The sequence below is a fragment of the Lissotriton vulgaris genome, chromosome 1_1 (genome assembly GCF_964263255.1).
Source record: "Lissotriton vulgaris chromosome 1_1, aLisVul1.2, whole genome shotgun sequence".
Lineage (NCBI taxonomy): Eukaryota > Metazoa > Chordata > Amphibia > Caudata > Salamandridae > Lissotriton > Lissotriton vulgaris.
In genome coordinates this window covers 1,253,524,323-1,253,541,021 of record NC_141685.1, presented here as the reverse complement: position 1 = coordinate 1,253,541,021, position 16,699 = coordinate 1,253,524,323, and positions in this window count along the sequence as shown.

Genomic DNA, 16,699 nt, shown 5'->3' with positions numbered 1-16,699 from the left:
GCAGAGTTGTGTGACCTGCAGGATAATCCACCAACAACTCCTGTGGCCAGGTCAACTTCGCAAATATCGTTGACAGGAGGAGAGGCACGGGAAACCGTGCCAAACATTCAGGAGAACTTTTTACATATGAAAATAACCTGTTTGTATTGCGGTGCATTGCTTTCATGTGGTAACATGAGCATATCGTTAGTGAACATTGCTTATGAAAATCACAATTGCCCTAACCGACCCAGACAGTAATTTTTTTTTTGCTCCTGTTGAGCCCTTTTCAATGCCTGTTTTTTGTTGTTTCCCCTCCATCAAAAACAAAAAAAAAACATAAAACTGTTCAAAAAATACAAAAAAAACAAAAAATGTTTAGAAAAAAATAAATAAATAAAACAACAAAAACATTAAAAAAAGTTCTTTTCAGAACTACCTCCCCTTTCAAATAAAATTGCTAGAATGTTTAGCACTCTGGCAAGCTCTATTTCTTTTGGTTCGCTTTCCCGTTCGCTGCCCGGTTCGCGAACTAGAAGCGAACCAAAATTTTTTTTTTTTTAAAAAAGAAGAGTTAGTATAAGGGAAGTAAACAGAGAGTAATGTTAAAAGAAAGACAGCTATCGGAGTAAACCAGAGATACTGTTTAATAGATCTATTTACCGAAGAAAAGATGGAAGAGGGTATAATTGCGAAAAACAAAATGGATAAGGAAGTGAAAGAAAAAAAAGAGAGTAGAACAATAACAAAGAAGAGTTTCTTGGAGAATGTGAGTGAATGTTCAAAATAAGATTAAAACATGTGGAATAACAGAGAGAAAAAATAGAAAACAGAAAAGAAAAATAACAGAAAAAGATTAATTGAAACAGAAAAGAAATGTAAATAACATAGAGCCATATCATCAACATAGGCAATAAAAGTTTTGCATTTTTTATCAGCAGAAATATGTCGCCAAAGCATTCTAATTAGCTTGATACATAGGACCCCAAGTGAGGCCTGTCTTGCAACATGGTGCATCTTTTTCATCACTGCTGCATCGGTTTCATGTGGCACGGTTTTGAAACAGCATGACACATTTGCCTAGATGCATCAATTTGTAATTTTGACGCCTCATAACATATCTTTTGCACCGCCACTGCGTCACAAAACTGACGCACAGTGGCGCAAAAGAGGCATACATATATCATAAATCTGTCCCTAACATTTTAAATAATTAATTCAGGATGACGATAAGGTGTGGTCTCTCCTGAGGTTTGTTTAAGGTGAGACCTACTCAGAGTTACAGATCAATTTTACGCTTGTTGAAGAATACAGAGGAGATAATACATGTGAAGGCCTACCAATGAAGTAAGTCATGTCCACTTAATACATCATTCATGACATGGTCAGTGACATCATCAGCAGTGCATTGCGGGTAAAAAGAGTAGAAAACATTTACCTTATAATTCTAGTTAACTTTTTCAAATATTTTTTCATACTTTCAATCTGTAAAAGAGAGAACAAACATTTCAAAAATATTAAAACATGTATTTAAAAATTTGAAAAGACAAGGGAAAAGGTTCAAGAAGAAACAGTTTTTCAACAAATTTGACATTTACAGAAGCCTCTGCTGCTCTACGTCCCCTACACAATCCTAAAGATATATATTTTAAACAAACAGTATCTTGATGCTGATGAAGTGAGGCCTATTTTGGAACATGGTGCATCTTTTGCACTGCTGATGTCTCACAATAGTGATGCAATAGCAGCGCAAAAAAGATGTAAAGCCATCATAAAATTGTGTCTAACATTTTAAATGATTGTTTCAGGATGCAAATAAGATGTGTGCTTTCAAGAGGTTTCTTTAAGGTGAGGCCTATTCAGTTTTCAAAAAAAAACAGTACCCAGAAGTGCAGCACTGTAAGCATTAACTTTGACACTTACAGAAGCCTCAGTTTCTCCATATCTACCTCACATTTCTAAATGTATATCATAAGTAGAAAAAGTAGAACATTAATTATACATGTTAAATGGTTTATTTTTGCTGTTCTCAGAATGTATCAAATTTCACTTAAATCAGTGACTTGAAGGTATTCATCATGTAACAGCGGGGAAAAAAAACACAATCAAAATGATTGTGTTTAAAAAACTCATACAACCTAAGAAATCTGAATTCAAAACTCCTTAAAATTAACTTACTTTCCATAACGTCGAAGGATGTCCTATGAACAGCGTACACTCTGTTGTGCTATAAATATTTTCAGCCCGCCACTTTCTGAAAGAAAACCTCCATCGTTTTGAAAAATATGTTACATACAAGAAAAGACTTCTCACATTCTACCACATGTTTCCACTTGGCCAAATCATGTTGCAGCGTTTTTCAACTCTTGTAATTCTTATAATGAAATCCCGTCATTTTCTATTTTTGCAACTTTCAAAAAGAAAACATTTAAGATTACTTTCACAATCCTGGACTACTAATATCTTACCCTTCTTTCTCACTCATGTTCTCCTTTTCCTATGACACTGATACTGCTTACTATGAAGCAGACTTACTTGCATCAGGTTTATATAGTTGGATTTTTAAATTGACATTATAATTAAAAGTTTTGGACCAATAATCTAGACAGCATTGCAGACTTACATTCCCTCTACTTGATGAACCTTTTGCAATTCCTCAGAGGAAATCCCGAGATTCTTTCCTTAAAATTTTGGTTTTAAAAACACCAGGTAAGAATTTTTAAGGTCAAACGGCAATTTTTTTTTTAAAGTTACAACAGAATCATTGCAGAATGACCAGCCGTTTCGAGACTTTAAATAAGCTGTGCAATGTTCTGATGTTGTTGAAGGACCATCGTGATAGATAATTGCTACAGTTACAAAAGTCCTTTCTGATATTGACAGCTGAGAAGCCACAACCTTTTTTATTAAAGTTGACAATTTTGATCCATCAGGCCGACATCGTTGGATCATTAAAATGACATACTGGCCATATCTACATATAAATAATGTTGACATCATTTCAGATTTACATTGGCTACACTCCATGTTGTGATCCGCTGCATTTACTAGCTTATTAAAGGAGACTGATTTACTGTCTGGCAAAGTTAAATATATAAATCTTTCTGAGTCTACACTAGTAGTACTTGATACCATACAGTTCTCGCAGTCATGCTGCCATTGATAAGAAAGCCCAAACAGGTGATCTACATCTACACCCTCATCTTGCAATACATCAAGCATATACATTAAAAACTCCTGACAATCCTGCTGATTATTTTCAGAGAAGTCTGTTTGACCTGAACATTCATCTAACAGATAACGAACTTCAGACACACTTTCTACTTTTGTTCGATCAGTGCTACATTTCTCGAAAACAGAATTCAACAAACAGCATAAACTTTGTTCTGAATTCAACACAATCTGTTCTTTTAAACTCTCTAGTGAAAAGAGAACATTAACCACTACATTTGCATAGCAGTTGACACCAGAACTGTTTTCAAATTGAAAACCGACAACATCTTCAACAGAATCCACTTTCTTTCTGCTTACAATTTTTGGTTCATTGACTTTTGGTCTTTTTGCTACAACCTCCCTACTATTACTGATATTTCTTCGTTTCCGGCCTACCACACGTTTCTCAAACAAAGGATATTGAGGCAAATGTGGCGCATACTCTTTTCTTAACCTATTGTATTCCTTAACACAATCTAGATCCGCACAAATGTTTGTGACATCACAGTCAATCAAGTACAATCCCGATAAAGTTCTAACTCGTGACAATGCCACATATGCCATACCCTCCGTGAACACAGAACTGCCAATATTCACCAATGCACTATCTACACTTAAACCTTGCGATTTATGGATTGTCACCGCATATGCCAAGCAAACAGGAAACTGTTTACGGCGAACATATAAGTCTTTAACAAGCAAAAACCTAGATGAACAACGACCAATTAGCTGTACTTCCTCAATGCCATCAAATTTAATTTTTAAAAATTCAATTCCATCTCTATTTCGGTATTTCTCAAAATCCACAACATTACCCATTGATCCATTTACCAGACCTCTTTCAACATGTAAATTCCTTCTCAAAATGATTCGGCAATTTAAACACACATTCAAAGTCTTTTCAAAACCCGCTGTTTTAGATATAGTCTTCTCTAATGAATCTAATTTTGATTTTAAATTCTCAGACAAAATAATTGTTGATCCCATATGCTCTATTCTGTCAATAGCTTCAAGTTTCACAATCTCTTGCTTTTCTAAATTCAACATTTTGTTGTTGAAGATGGCACATTCCGTAAGAGTTGGCATCAAACATATTCCGGATTTCTTCTCAGTAATTTTCTGAAAAATATTCTCAGGCACAATGTCTTGTTCGGGATATAAATTTGAAAGTAATCGTGCATTTAAAGCTTCTTTCCCATGCTCGGTCACTTTTCCAATTCTAATATCTTGTAGAATATTCTTGTAATCTTCATCCTTCGCCTGACGCATATTTTCATGCAGTTCAGCATAATTGAAGTTTAACCATATATTGACGTTGCCAATGCTCCCTAGGCACTTCCTGGTATCTTCATGCGTGAGTATTTTGAACACAGGTTGACCTTTTACTGGTGTCAGCTGCAGAAGATCTCCGAAAACAATGATGTGTTTGCCACCAAATAACACATCATACTCAGTTTTAAGAACTTCTTGCATTCTCAAATGCACAAAGGCAAGCATGACATTGGAAACCATGCTTACTTCATCAATGATAAGAAGTTTCATTTTCCTCAAGACTCTTGAAACTTCACAACAAGCATCCCCAGATAACTTGTGGTATTGTAATTTGTTGTCATGCTCCACTGGCAGCATCAGTAGACGATGCAAAGTAATACCTTTAATGTTATGTGCTGCCAGTCCAGTAGGAGCGGTAACAACACAAGACAACGATGTCTCAGTCCTTTCCTGCAAATAACAAGAAATTGCTTTAATAAGGAAACTTTTTCCAGTTCCCGCTTCTCCACTCACGTACAGTCGGACAGGCTTCAACGATGTACATGAGCACTCTTTCTTCTCATGACTTAATCCATGCTCAATTTGCTTGATAACTTCATCATATATTTTCCTCTGCTCAACGTTGAGTTGTTTTTCCAAGTCTTCTAAGTTAACTGAATCCTCCTGAGCATGTGCCATGGCTCTTTCCACTTCATTCATAGCGGTGGCAGCTTCATTTTCGATAATAGGTCCTCCTAGTGGATCCTGACTCAATGAAACAGAACTCTGACTATCCTGAGAACTGTCTCTGGCAATTTCGGCTGCAATCGTTGCTTCCTGCTCAATTTCCAAAGTCAACATTTCTTGATATTTGGGAAAAGCAGGACATTCTATGGTCTCCTTAGCAGCAGTGAAAGAGTCTTCGTAACAGAGGAAATCTCCAAGCAGTTCCTCTTCTGCACGCCAAGGCTTGAAAAGTTGCAAAAGTGCTAAACAGAAAAACTCATTTTTTTCTGGAGATTTGCCACTCAATTTTCGATGGTTTACTAATTGGCATTTTCTTTGCTTGACCAGACATCCCTCACTTCCAATTACAGCATACGCTCCTTTCTCAATATCTTCTTTGATGTTCCTCTTGAATATATAATTTTGGAGAACCTCATATAGACAAACATTCTCAAGATGACTGCTTCGATTTGGATAATATGTATCCAACATGTTGGTCTTCAAAATGTCGGTACTGTTTGGTTCCTTTTCTGCCAAATACTCAATTTCCCGGACAGGTTTTAGAACTTGATTTCGCGTTGCAGCAAGACCAAGACTCGCCCAAACGATACTCCTGGATTTGGCATAGAGACTTGCTGAAGACAACCGGTCAGAACATTCGTAAGCTCCGATTTCTCGATGCGACAACATCTTCAGACTGAAACTGTACAACTTCTTGCTGAGGCTCTTTTCATGGGAAATGTCCTCCCACATATCCTTCAATTCTGTCTTTTCTTTTTTGGTGATGTAAGATGTCACATACCGAGCCACAGCCATACAGTTGTCAGCCACAAACTGTATATCCATGTTAGCATTCCACATGGACAAAATCACTGGGTTGTAGTCGTTGATGTACTTGGACTCTTCGTTCCTTTTCAAATTGTATGTATTTTTGGGTGATTTCCTCGTGAAATTATGTCGCAGCGAAGACATCAAACTGTTCACTCTTCCTTTAGAAATCACCGGTCGTGGAAAGTTGAAACGACATTTGTTGTAGAACTTGTCCTTGTTTCTGAATTTACGACGACAGTACTTTCCACAACGATGGCTTTGGAAACGTAGAACTTCTTCTCTTAGGCTTTTCTTCTCTGTTGCGTTTGGAACAGCACACGTAGAATACTGTTCTATGAAGTTCATCACTAAGTCATCCGGATCTGTTCCAAATTTAGGTGCATCCTTGATCCACAGCAACATATGTATATGAGGAGCACCTCTTGCTTGGTACTCCTTTCTCCAGAAGAAATCCAACACCTCTCCAAGAGGTGGATTCTTCTTATTTGTGATGAAAGACATCATAGCTTCAAATCTATGATTGAAGTACCTGCATACATTCACTGGATCCAAAGAACACAGTTCTCCAGGTGTCTTGAATTCAATGTTTTCAATATTTCCATTTGCCTCTCGTAGAAATTCAAGTAAGTCTTCCCAGCCATACTCGGCACAGCCCAGAGTAAGGAACCATGTTGGAGTTCCTAAGTTCCTCAGCATACATTTTAAATCACCATGACGACGGTACCAGTACTCATTAGTACCACGCTGACACGCCATGAGATTAATTAGGTGAGAATCCAAAATACTGTCTTGGACATTGACTTTATGCATAAAGTCACTTGCCGAGATGTTTCGCATCTGTATACCACTTTTTAAGATGTGGTTCACTGCATATGACAGTCCAGACAGATCGCTTTCAAACAGGAGATGAAACAAATAGGGAATGCATTGACGAAACCTAGGATCTTCTGCATACAATCGTAAAGTCCGGTATTCAGACGCAGGAATTTGATGAGGTCGCTCATCATATCTTCCTCCTTGACCTGTTGGAAATAGCTGTGGGAAACACCGAGCTTCTAAACTTTCCTCCCAATCACTAATGGGACTCCCTTTGGCTTGTTTCATTTGAAACAACTCAATTGCATTCCCCATGACTTCCTTGGAATGCAAAGGATGAACACTATAATGTTCATATATTTCTTCACTTTTAGAGGCCTCTACTTGCTCAATTTGGCCAGCACACAAATCGCTATCCTCTTCATCACTTACTTCCTCTTCTGCAACATATACATTTATATAGTACTTATTATTTTTCTTCAAATACAATGTTGCGTTTTTGACTTTCCTAACATCCACTAAATCTTGCCATATTTTCTTATTCTTTGTCGGAACCCCATTAACCAAGATAACCAGAGGTTCCTCTTCCACTTTTTCTACTCCAATTGTGTTAATGTTTTTGTTCAAATCTAGAGGCAAATAAACAACTCTTCCCTTTAATCCTCTCTGTAAATCTGATGGAGGCAACTTCCCTGTCTTTGGCTCCATTCTTACAATAGCCTGAAAGGGATGGATACTTTGAATCAAAATAGATTCATAAGTATTTAAATCCTTCAATTCAGAAGGAACCTCAACCAATTCCAGATTATTATGAACCGCCCTAGCAGGCATCTGGTTTTGGTTTAATTTGTTACAACAATAAGTACATACACGTTGATCCGATCCCAAATCAAAATAATTTTCTACCATCAAGTATGTGGCAAAATCCTTCCATTCACTATTATTTTCCCTTTCACTTTTTGCATATAAATCCACTAACTTAGTCTGATTCTTATAATAAGTGCGTCGACAACACACACAAGTGAAATTAGGCCTCTCACTTGATTTCATCTGAAATGTGGCAATTTCCTTCTGAAATTTATCTGTACTAGAAACCTGTACATTATCTTCAACATTACCCTCTACTTCTGGGTCAATTTGAACATTCTCATCTTTACTACCAAAGTAACAAAACTCAATTTCTTCACAAATATTCTTGACATCTATTTCAGAACCATGCAAAAGAGCAGCACATAATTGTTTAAGCATAATTGCTGGACTCTTAGCATAATACAACATTCTCACTAATTGTATCACTTTATTATGATGCACTGCTAGCATCCTGAAATGATGAAAAACACTCTGGCATACTCTCCTGGAAAGACAAGCCAGTGAATGACCACGCAAACCTGTCATTTGTCTCACTCTGCAAGGATCTAAATCTTGCAACAACTTCATTTTCTGCTTCAAACTTTTCTTATTAAATGTCCGTATAAAATCACAAAACAAATTGATGGAAACCTGTCGCACACTGCAAATAGAACTACACTTCCAAATGTACACAGGACCCTTAGGACGTCTTCCTAAAACCTCATTACCTAACACCTCGTCTGTCTCTGTTGTCACAAGTTTTTCTTTTTCAACTGGACAACCATCCTTCACTTCATAAGCTCGACCACTGGTGTCAACTGCAAACACCAAATCATTATCCTGAAAATAACTCTCCTCATTAAAAAATGCCTCACAACTTGAACTATGCATCCATTCTCCGGAAAAAACTTCACAAAAGTTACTACGATTTACAACTCTCTTCCATCTACTATTTGATTTGAAATCAGAAATTTCCTTGTTTAGTTTCCTAATTCTATTGATTATCAAAATAAACAACTTTCGCTTAATTTCAAAAGCATGATCAATAATTTTCTCTACATTTTTCTTCTTCTTATAAAATGCCACTTTCTGTTGGCCTTTCTTAATATTTTTTAATAAATTAACTATTATCCTGTTGCGGAACATTCGTTTTCGAATGTCCCTAAACTGTTGTTTCCTTCTACTATCATGCACAGACTTATCTCTTCCTCTACCAGTAACATTTTTGATGGGTCTTTCCTTTCCATTTAAATTGCTTTTCTTTTTCTGGACTGAAACATTTTTGGGAGAAATACTTTTTTTACTACAAATATTTCTTATGAATGATTTCGTGCTCTTACCCGGAGCTTTCTTGGTGATTGCACGAGTATTTTGGGTAGAGGACTGCTGCAATAATACATGATCTTGCTGTCTTTGACGTTTTCTCGCCTTTCTAATTCGATTCTTAGTTGGCATTTTTTAAATTTAGAAATGATGTGCAGTTGAATCTGTGGAAAAATATAATAAAAAATGTTATTAACCACTATTACCAAACAGTAAATGAATAACAGTCATCAAAAACTTAACACCCTACTTATTATATAACATAGCAAATCTTTTGCACCACCACTGCGTCACAAAAATGACACACAGTGGTACAAAACAGGCATACAACAATCATAAATCTCTCCCTAACATTTTAAATGATTTATTCAGGTTGACGATAAGGTGTGGCCTATCTAGAGGTTTGTTTGGGCCCAGATCTTTGGACTGGGGTAAATGGGTGTCATTGATCCACATTCGGTCCATCACCTGTTTTGTTTGTTTGAGGTGAGGCCAACACATGGTTGCAGATGAGATTTTCACTTGTTTAAGAAAACAAAGGAGATAATACATGTGAAGGCCTAGCAATGAAGTAAGTCATGTCCACTTCACTCTTGAACAAAGGGCAGACATCTTTTGAATCTGTGGTCACACCTAAACTTCATCTGCACAATGTCATTCATAAACTTAGGAAACACTAGTGATGTAATTGAAAAATGTGAAGTTTCTTTTCCTCATTTCAGAATTACATCACCTGTGTTTCCTCATTGACTTAAAATGTCCTTAATGCACATGAAACTGTTTTTTAGATTGCCCTTGCACCATTTTTGGGTCATTTTGAACATGGCTATGTTACTCCCATAATCAAAATCTAAATTTGCCAACCACAGGTGGGAGCGAATTTACAAGAAACTTGCCCCATGAGGAACGCTTTCCATTTAAAAAGGGAAAAATAACATCATAGACACTCAAATGCCTTATAAATATGACCCAAAAAAACCTATGAAGCTCTATCAGTACATATCCAGAAATGTAATTGATTTCAAAAAATCGTTTTTAAACACAGCATATAAATCAATTGTATACCTGCATTCAAGAGGAAATGACTGAAAATGTCCTTGAGACACATGAAAGCGTTTTATTGAATGCCCTTGCACCATTTTGGGGACATTATTAACATGGCTATGTAACTCCCATAATCAAAATCTAAATTTGCCAAGCACAGGTGGGAGCGTATTTACAACAAACTTGCCCCATGAAGAACGCTTTCCATTTAAAAAGGGAAAAATAACATCATAGACACTCAAATGCCTTATAAATATGACCCAAACAACCCATGAAGCTCTAGCAGTACATATCCATAAATGTAATTGATTTAAAAAATCGTTTTTAAACACAGCAAATAAATCAATTGTATACCTACATTCAAGAGGAAATGATTGAAAATATCCTTGAAACACATGAAAGCGTTTTTAGGAATGCCCTTGCACCATTTTTGGGACATTATTAACATGGCTATTTAACTCCCATAATCAAAATCTAAATTTGCCAACCACAGGTGGAAGCGTATTCACAAGAAACTTGCCCCATGAGGAACGCTTTCCATTTAAAAAGGGAAAAATAACATCATAGACACTCAAATGCCTTATAAATATGACCCAAAACAACCTATGAAGCTCTAGCAGTACATATCCAGAAATGTAATTTATTTAAAAAAATCGTTTTTAAACACAGCATATAAATCAATTGTATACCTGCATTCAAGAGGAAATGACTGAAAATGTCCTTGAGACACATGAAAGCGTTTTATTGAATGCCCTTGAACCATTTTTGGGACATTTTTAACATGACTATGTAACTCCCATAATCAAAATTAAAATTTGCCAACCACAGGTGAGAGCGTATTTACAAGAAACTTGCCCCATGAGGAACGCTTTCCATTTAAAAAGGGAAATATAACATCATAGACACTCAAATGCCTTATAAATATGACCCAAAACAACCTATGAAGCTCTAGCAGTACATATCCAGAAATGTAATAGATTTCAAAAAATCGTTTTTAAACACAGCATATAAATCAATTGTATACCTGCATTCAAGAGGAAATGACTGAAAATGTCCTTGAGACACATGAAACCGTTTTTTAGATTGCCCTTGCACCATTTTTGGGTCATTTTGAACATGGCTATGTTACTCCCATAATCAAAATCTAAATTTGCCAACCACAGGTGGGAGCGAATTTACAAGAAACTTGCCCCATGAGGAACGCTTTCCATTTAAAAAGGGAAAAATAACATCATAGACACTCAAATGCCTTATAAATATGACCCAAAACAACCTATGAAGCTCTAGCAGTACATATCCAGAAATGTAATTGATTTCAAAAAATCGTTTTTAAACACAGCATATAAATCAATTGTATACCTGCATTCAAGAGGAAATGACTGAAAATGTCCTTGAGACACATGAAAGCGTTTTATTGAATGCCCTTGCACCATTTTTGGGACATTATTAACATGGCTATGTAACTCCCATAATCAAAATCTAAATTTGCCAAGCACAGGTGGGAGCGTATTTACAACAAACTTGCCCCATGAAGAACGCTTTCCATTTAAAAAGGGAAAAATAACATCATAGACACTCAAATGCCTTATAAATATGACCCAAACAACCTATGAAGCTCTAGCAGTACATATCCAGAAATGTAATTGATTTAAAAAATCGTTTTTAAACACAGCAAATAAATCAATTGTATACCTACATTCAAGAGGAAATGATTGAAAATATCCTTGAAACACATGAAAGCGTTTTTAGGAATGCCCTTGCACCATTTTTGGGACATTATTAACATGGCTATTTAACTCCCATAATCAAAATCTAAATTTGCCAACCACAGGTGGAAGCGTATTTACAAGAAACTTGCCCCATGAGGAACGCTTTCCATTTAAAAAGGGAAAAATAACATCATAGACACTCAAATGCCTTATAAATATGACCCAAAACAACCTATGAAGCTCTAGCAGTACATATCCAGAAATGTAATTTATTTTAAAAAATCGTTTTTAAACACAGCATATAAATCAATTGTATACCTGCATTCAAGAGGAAATGACTGAAAATGTCCTTGAGACACATGAAAGCGTTTTATTGAATGCCCTTGAACCATTTTTGGGACATTTTTAACATGACTATGTAACTCCCATAATCAAAATCAAAATTTGCCAACCACAGGTGAGAGCGTATTTACAAGAAACTTGCCCCATGAGGAACGCTTTCCATTTAAAAAGGGAAAAATAACATCATAGACACTCAAATGCCTTATAAATATGACCCAAAACAACCTATGAAGCTCTAGCAGTACATATCCAGAAATGTAATTGATTTCAAAAAATCGTTTTTAAACACAGCATATAAATCAATTGTATACCTGCATTCAAGAGGAAATGACTGAAAATGTCCTTGAGACACATGAAAGCGTTTTATTGAATGCCCTTGCACCATTTTTGGGACATTATTAACATGGCTATGTAACTCCCATAATCAAAATCTAAATTTACCAAGCACAGGTGGGAGCGTATTTACAACAAACTTGCCCCATGAAGAACGCTTTCCATTTAAAAAGGGAAAAATAACATCATAGACACTCAAATGCCTTATAAATATGACCCAAACAACCTATGAAGCTCTAGCAGAACATATCCAGAAATGTAATTGTTTTCAAAAATCGTTTTTAAACACAACATATCTGTTTCAGCTTACATGAGAGACCATGGAATGGGCTCCATGTACAGCAATAACTTGTGTTACTGCATGCCAGATTGCTACACAAAATATGCAATTAAAATTTCTCAAAGAAACAAAATCTATTTGTATATCACTTGAGACAAAGCCACATTTTAAAAACACAGCTTTCTTCATCATTTTCTCCTTAAATCATACTATTCTCTATCTAAATTAAATAAATCTTTTCTCACCTTAGCAAATACTTTTTGAGTTTCAAAACAGTCTCAGAAATACACCAAATTGTCTTCAGCAGAACAAAGAGGATGCACTCCAGAGGCTGCAGCTATTGAAAGCACAGAAATACAGATATTCATTACACATATCTCTCATATTAGCCAATCATAACTCTTCCCTCACTTTTTTCAAATCAAAACCCTTCCCCCCTCTGCCCTCTCTGCATTTTTTGCTTAGCAACCACCTCCTGAAAGACCTCTCATGTTTGCAAATTCACACAACAATGTTTCAATTGAACTCTGAACTCTCAGTGCACCTGCGTATCCAGTGCAATCTTTCATTAAATGTTTTTTCCTTGACCATTCAAATTACATCTTTCAAAGAACACATCCATGCACTCTAACTTTCTGTTTTCAGAAATGGAAATCCACCAATCACTGCTAATGAATCATTAGCACTGAAACTCCACAGTTTTTTTTCTTTACAAACTCCTACTGTTTCAACTGCCCTTTCATTACCACACTTCATCTGACTGCAGCACAACCTTCTCTCACCATGTTTAAAGTCTGGATTGTTGGACATAGTTACATCCACTGGGCTCAAAGGTATGCTGAGAACAGAAATTTACCTAACCTCAATTTACAAGATGTGGAAATTAAGTGGTTGGGCCAAAGAGGATTAAAATGTCACCAATTGATACCATTGGTGAAAACCTTTATGCATTTGCCAAAACCTGACCTGTTAATTGTGCACTGTGGAGGTAATGATTTGGGCACTTTGACTGGGGTAGGTCTGGAAATGCTTTTAAAGGACACCTTTGAGCAATTAATGGCACTTTTTCCTCAAACTGCCTTGGTATATTCCAATATATGCCAAAGACAGAAATGGAGGTGGTCCAACCAATTTTGTCCACAAATTGAGAAAGCGAGGAAGCATGTAAACAAATCTGTTTCAGCTTACATGAGAGACCATGGAATGGGCTCCTTGTACAACAATAACTTGCGTTACTACATGCAAGATATCTACAGAAGAGATGGAGTTCACTTCTCAGATGAGGGCAACAGAATTTTCATTCTGAATTTAAGACTGTGCATTGGTACCTACTTATAAGTACCTAAATGTACCATAAACCCAAAAGCTCTTCTCAGAGCTACCCTTTATCTGATCACTCACAATTATTATTTTTTTCTAACTTTTTTCACTAATTTTCCACAAAATACGCTCCCCGGGGCGCTACCCGGTTCGAGAACCGGAAGCTAACCTCGCGGAATTTAAAAAAAAAAGGTTTTTTCCACACATATAAGCCTCCTCAGCCACCCTCAGAAAACCTAGGGGGTCAAAATAAGTCTACCATGACCCCTTCTACCCATTCTGAACATTATTTGCCCTCCATCTTGTATCTTAATGCGACCGAAACACAAAATGGTGGACTCCCGTGACGCTTAAGGTTCGCGAACCGGGCCGCTTTCCGGGAAGCGGTCCAAAAAAAAGGTGGGAAAGTAATTTACAGAAAAACGACTAGAGACACTCTCACCAAATATAGATTAGCTCATACTACATAACAATCCCTTTCATTTTCACAAATTTGATTGAAATTCCATTTAGCCATTTAGCCTGTAGACCTCTCTAAGTACCGTGAGGTAAATTACTTCACAAAACACATCTGAAGTGTTGGAATTGACAACCAATGAAAATGTTACTTTCATTTTCTACTTTTATTACCTGACATTTGATTGGTTAAATACCTGAATATATATAAAGGAAGAGAAGGAAACACAGCCATTTTGACTACTACTTCTTGTTGTATATATCATTTGGAATATCACTAATCACTTCAACTTGTTTCTAAAGGTAAGTTGTTATTTTTAAAACTGAAGTATATTGTGCACTATAAGTAAATATGGTAAACTTTTTCAGATAGTTATATACTATCCCTCTGTAGTAGTTATAGATTTAGATAGACTTCTCTGTTATAGTTATGGGTGGACTTAGACTTCTCTTGTATAATTATAAATTTACTTACGTTAAATCACATACACTTTTTTATATTCCTACTTCCACTCTGATACTATACACTGCCCAAAGATAAATTCACTGATAAAAAATGCCTATCTAAAATTATTCCCAACAGTGCCCTATCTCTACTAATATATATTTATTTAATCCAAATTTCAGGCAAAATGGAAGGCGAAAACCAAGTTTCTTTTGAAATGGACCTGCAAGAGAGCAGCCAAGAATTGATTGATACAATTGATCAAATTGACATTGAATTTATGGATGAAACTTTGGACAAAGAACTACTGCAATGTGTCCAAGCAGTAGATGACCTCCTTGAAAATGAGGACATTTTACAACCTCACAGATTGCAAACAATATTCCAAGAAAATAATGACATTTCAGACACTGAAATGTTAGAAAGTTTAATAAATTATGAAACACAAACAAAATAAAAAAAAAATGCTTTAAAAATAAAGACAAACAAAAATCAACAAAAACAACAAACAATTAACATACAGTATTTGAAAAGTCTATCATTCTTTTTTCCTTATAGTACGGTGCCCAAAACGCTTCCTGGTTCGCGAACTTGGCGCTCACCACGCAAAAAAAAAAAATGTTTTTTTTTTACCCTGCTGGGCCCTTTTAAAACCTCCACATAAAACCTAGGGGGTCATCGAGGATCTACTATGCCCCCTTATGGTAATTTCCCCCTTTGTTTTGGCATCCTCTTGTCTCTCGATCCTACCGAGAGACAAAATGGCGGCCGCGCCGGACTGTTTAGAATGTTGACAGACACCGGAGAGCCAATCAGCTTCGCTTCGCAAAGTTCCGATACGCGAAAAGGTCGCGAACCGGAGCGCTGCCCGGAGCGCTGTTACAGATATATATCTTGTTTTAAACGTTAATTTCTCAAAAACCACTGGAGCACATATATTGAGACCCAGCAAAGGCACATCGGGCTAACAGTCCTTACAATTTTGCCAAGTTTCGTGCAAATCCATTCAGCCGTTCGGGCTAAAAGTGAGGCCAACCGTCCTATGGAAATTAACATGAGAAAAACGCGTTTTGGGACCCCCCTTTTTTCTCGGCCCCCCCTTGACGAACCCATCCCAAATTTTCAGGGGCTGCTCAGAAACAAAATGTGCCATTTTCCTGAAAACTTCAGCCAATTCCGTCCACAAACGCCAAAGTTATTAGACATAGAATTTTCAAAAATCCCATAGGGAAAAAATCCTAACTATATATACCTACTGGCGACCGCCAGTAGGTAATATATATATATATATATATATATATATATATATATATATATATGATACTTATTTAAATATTGAACCAAACCACATTTACTGGATGATGTCATCAGTGATGTCATTTGAGATGTCATCAGTGATTTCATCAGTGATGTCACTGACCATGTCATGAATGATATATTATGTGACATCATCAGCAGTGGACTGCGGGCACGCGAGTTATAGTTAGTACAGCTAACTATAACAGGGGAATTTCAATGGTTTTATACAAGTGAAATGTCCAACTAACTATACCACCCCTAAAACCTATGTTTTTTCAGGGAATATATATAGTATTCCCCCTAATAAAAGAGGAGGCAACAGGGAGAAGTTGCTTAAGCAACTAGAAACCAAATATATCTTGGAGCTTGACACTAAGGCTCCCAGAGGACTGAACATTTGTGAGGATTTACATCACTACCTCTAAGCTAAAGATGATCCCTTCAAGTAGTAGCATTGGCATTTCATTTGTTTATGATTGGGTA